Consider the following 5359-nt stretch of genomic DNA (forward strand, 5'->3'; position numbering starts at 1 on the left):
TGTCTGTCATTGTACCAGTACCATGCTGTCTTAACCACCACGGCAGTGTAGTAGGATTTGAAATCAGGGAGAGAGATGCCTCCTAGCTTTTTTCTATTTTTAAGAAGTGCTTTGCTTATTCAGGGCTTCTTTCCATTCCAAATGAAACTGGAGATTATCTTTTCCATCTCCTTGAAGAATGGGATTGGTATTTTTATTGGGATTGCACTGAACGTGTAAATTGCCTTTGGTAGTATTGCCATTTTCACAATATTGAGTCTTCCTATCCATGAGCAAGGGATATTCTTCCACTTCTCCAGGTCTCTTTTTGTTTTGCATATCTTACACATTGTATGATGTCAAACAAGTTACATTCATTGCCATCCACACAAAGGCTTTCAGCTTCTTCTTGTACCAAGCCCAGCTGAGCCTGAAGCTTTGTACAACTTTGCTTGTGATGAACTCCCTGACTCTTCCTCTTCAGCTCGCTTGGTTGCAACACTAATCTTCTACTTCTGTCAGTCCTTTACTGCACAGTGTAGAGCTGAAGCCAAAAGACTGATTTTTGTTACTGTTGGAGTTTGTGGGTTTTCTTTTTCTAGATAAGAATCTTGTTTTATTATTTTAAAAGACTCTCAGTTTTATAAAAATTTGCATAAATAGTACAAGAATCCTCATGTATCTATGATGTTATGTAGCATTAACAGACTATGACTCATATTAATGCTATGAAGAACAGATTGGCAACCCTATTTCAGGCTATCAGCACAATCTTTGCCACCAAGTGTTGTAGTCACTGTGTCTGTCCTTTTATTGAAGGTCTTCTGTTTTCTGACTCTTTGTCTTTTCCATGACATCTTTTTACAATTGTTAATTAAATGTTACCATTTTAAAAATTGTTGTTTGTTTTTTGGTTCATTCCTCCATTTTACCCTGTGTTTCTTAAGCTAGATTCTCTAGAGAAAGCTAATGAGAGGAGTGGGGGGGATTTATCTCAGGGAGATGACTCATCCATTTATAGAAGGTGTCGAGTTTCAAGTTAGGTCAGATGTCAAGTTAGAGGCTTCTCCTGACCTGTGTAGCTGCAGGGGCAGATAAATCAGTCAGCCACATGCCAGGGCACAATCCTGATTACACTCCCTTTACATTAGATCAAGATTGGGACTGGATTAAGGGATTTGAATGACACCTTAATTCTCTTAAATCAGGACTAGTAATACCAGACTGCAACATTAAAAATTGTAGCATCAAAAGTTATGGAAAGAATTTTCACAGAGGAGGACATTTGGATGGCCAACAGACACATGAAGAAATGCTCAAAATCACGGGCAGTAAGAGAAATGCAAATCAAAATCACAAGCATTTCTCTCAAGCAGCAGTGGCAAAGTTTAACAGAACAGCAAGTAATAAATGTTGGAGAGGATGTTGCGAGATCGAAATTCTTATGCATTGTTGGTGGACTTGTAAAAGGGTACAACAACTCTGGAAGGCAGTTTGACATTTCCTCAAATAGCTGAACACAGAAATTCCATATGACCCATCTATTCCACTGCTTGGAATATACCCTGAGAACCTGAGAACTGAGGCACAAACAGAGACTTGTACACCAATGTTCATAGAAGTCTTATTCACTATTTCAAGAACATGGAAACAGCCCAAATGTCCAACCACAATGGAATGGATTGCAAAAGTATGGTACATTCACACAATGGAATACTAAATAGCATGCAGAAGCAATGATTTTGTAAATTACTACATGGCTTGGGAGGGACTAGAGAGCTTTATGCTGAATGAACTAACTCAGTCTCATAAGGACAAATACTGTATAAAGCCATTATTGCAGAATGAGTGTCAGGATCCCAGAGGGGAAATGTTGGAGCCAGAAAAGTGAGGATGCAGGGGGGTGGCGGTTAATCATAGGGTTGCACAATTGGATGGGTGGGGGTGGTGAAGGAAATGAGAAAGATCCATAGTGAAAAACAATGTATTTGAACTTTATAAATAAACAATATAAAATTTTTAAAAAACCAAACAAAAAAAGAATTGTTGCATCTTTTTGTAATGTCCAAAGCCAGAGAATAAAGTAAAAGTTAACACACAATTTTAATTATCACAGTATGTATGCACATATATAATTTTTTAACTGTTTGAATATAAATTTCAGATAGATATATTGGCCCATTATATAAAACAGGGCCTAAGTTTGCCATTTCTCTTTTAAAAATATCCAGTTTTCCTACATTCATGCTTCTCACATTCCACATCCCAATCACTAGTGTTTGTCTGCAACTGTTCCTCTTCCTTTGTGATTCCCAATTTAAAGGCTCAGCCTCAGGAGCCATATCTGCTTGTCTACCTTAAGTGTGTTCTATTGTACATAGGGTTTTTGAAAGCCCGTTATTTTGGGAGTGGATGACCAATCCTTCTTTCTAGCCTCTCTTAGTTTGTATGCTTAGCTTTAGAACAATATATGACAGACAAGCATTCTACTGAAAGGAGAAGATGAAAGATGGTATGCACAGCAATCAGACCTATTACATTTGTGGAAAGAATCATTAGAGAAGCTCAAAATCAACGGTGAAATCTAGGCTAGATGCAGACTATGGAAGAAACCATCAACTATTCATATGCAAGTTCAAACGAAAGCTGAAGATCAAATCAAACCAAAAGGAGTAAAAATTTCATCTTAATTTTGTCTATCCTAGCTACTCAGGAACAGATTTGAAGCCTTGAACACTAATGAGCAAAGAAGACCAGGTGAGCTGTGGGAGGATATCAAGAATATCATCCTCTAAAAATGCAAAAGGTCATTTTGCAGACAGAAGAGGAAGAAAAGGCTGAGATGATTGCTAGAAGAGACTCTGAATATTGTACTAGAGCACATGAAGCCAAAGCAAAAGGAAGAAAGCTGGGAGTTAAGGAGCTGAAAAGATTTCAAAGGGCAGCTCAGAAAGACAATACAAAGTATTATAATGAAATGTGCAAAGAGCTGGAGTTGAAAGATCAAAGGGGCCAAATTCACTTGGCACTTCTTCAGCTTAAGGAACTGAAGAGCAAATTCAAGCCTTGAGTTGCAATACTTAAGGATGCTATGGGCAGAATACTGAATGATCCAGGAAGCATTAAAAGAAGATGGAAGGACTACACAAGGTCACTGCACTAAAAAGAATTGGCTGACATCAAAGAATTTCAAGAAACAACATATGATCAAGAGGCAATAGTGATAAAGGAGGAAGTTCAGGCTGCTCAGAAGGATTTGGCAAAAAATAAAGCCCCAGGAACTGAAAGCATACCAATTGACATATTTCAACAATCAGACACTGCCCTGGACATGCTCTCCAGGTTATGCTAAGAAATCTGGAGAACAGCTATCTGGCCAACTGGATGGAAGAGATCCATATTTATTCTCATTCAAAAAAAAAGGTGACCTGATAGAGTGTGGAAATTATTGATCAATATCACTAATATCACATGCAAGCAAAATCCTGCTGAAGATTATTTAAAAGTTATTTAAAAATCATTGGAGGGTGAAGGGAGGAAGCGAAGCAAATGGGAAGGATCCAGGTGAAACAGAGTAATGATGGGTAAGGTTCAAAGGTGATTGATTTTATAAAATATAATAATGCATCCACTTCCCTAATAGCTTGCCTCAGGAAACTCTATGAACCTGGAGAAAGGTTGAAAGTCACACAAGTGTTGAGGACTTTCATTCATAGGGTCGCTATGAGTCACCTACGACTTGATGGCACTTAACAACAACAACGTTTGAGAATGATTGTATGAAACACAATATGAGTGAATAGTGTGAAACACAATGTACATCAACTTTGTAAGCAAACCAATTTAAAAAAAATGTACAAACAAACAAAAAAATAACGACTGGAATAGTACATTGACAGAGAATTATCAGAAACACAAGCTGGGTTTAGAAGAGGCCCTGGCACTAGAGAGACTATTTCTAATGTGAGATGGATCTTGGCTGAAAGCAGAGTACCAAAGGAATGTCTACCTGTGCTTCACTGACTATGCAAAGGCATTTGACTGTGTGGATCACAAAAAATTGTGGCTAACCTTTTGGAGGATGGGAATCTCAGAATACTTGATTGTGCTTATGCAAAACCTATATCAGATCAGGAAACAGTCCTCAGAACAGATTAAGGTAATACTGCAGATTTCAAAACCAGGAAAGGAGTGTGACAGGAATTGTCCTGTCTCCATATTGCTTCAATCTGTATGTGGAACAGATCGTTCAAGAGGTTGGATTTTATGAGGAGGAATGTGGCATCAGGACTGGAGGAAGACTCATCAACAACCTACGTTATGCAGATGACACAACCTTGTTTGCTTAATCTGAAGAGTACATGAAGTGTTTGCTAAAGAAGGTCAAGGACTATAGTCTTCAGTATGGACTGAAGTTCACCATCAAGAAGACAAAGATTCTCACCACTGGGCCAATTGGCAGCATCATGATGGACGGTGAAGAAATTGAGATTGTTAACAGTTTTAATTTACTTGGCTCCACAACCAACACTCTTGGTACCAGCAGCCAGGAAATAAAGAGATTAATGGCATTGCAAAATCAGCTGTCAGGAACCTCTCCAGAGTACTTTTCAGTCTTCAATGTCAGTCTGGAGACTCAGGTGTGCCTGATCCAGGTCATAGTCTCTGCAATTGCTTGCTATGTGTCAGAGAGCTGCACAATGACTAAGGATGATAGAAAGAGAATTGATGACTTTGAGTTGTGATGCTGGAAAAGAGTGTTGAATATACCATGCACTGCTAGGAGAACAGACATGTTTTTCCTGGAGAGGGTGAAACCAGGTTGCTCCTTGGAGGCAAGGATTCTGAAACATCATCTGAAATACTTTGGACATGTTACATGTCCCTTGGAGAGGGACATCATGTTTGGGAGGGTGGAGGGATAGTGCAAGAGAGGAAGATCCTCAATAAGATGGATCCATTCAGTTACTGGGGCAATGGAGGCAGTTGTGTCAGAGACAATAAGGTTGGCACAGGATAGAGTAGTGGGTTGCAAGTGACTAGAATACATATAACAACAGTGGCTTAATGGTTTAAAAAGTTGCACTGATCTTTGTAAACTTGGACTTTGCTGGGAGATCTGCAAGGACAGCAGAGGCATTTCCAGGCCGGGGCTTGCGACCCAGTCTTCCTGTCTGCTACCACTGCAGGTACTGACTACAGTTCCCAGAAGTCTGTGAGGAAACGCCATCTTTGTAAACTTGGACTTTGCTGGGAGATCTGCAAGGACAGCAGAGGCAGTTCCAGGCCGGGGCTTGTGACCCAGACACCCCACACCCATTTAGGAAGACAATCATATTTGCCACATCTATAAGATTTATCAACCTCCCCTAAAATACTC

Source organism: Elephantulus edwardii, unplaced genomic scaffold (assembly GCF_000299155.1).
Source record: "Elephantulus edwardii isolate Elephantulus edwardi_28Jun2011 unplaced genomic scaffold, EleEdw1.0 scaffold00341, whole genome shotgun sequence".
Lineage (NCBI taxonomy): Eukaryota > Metazoa > Chordata > Mammalia > Macroscelidea > Macroscelididae > Elephantulus > Elephantulus edwardii.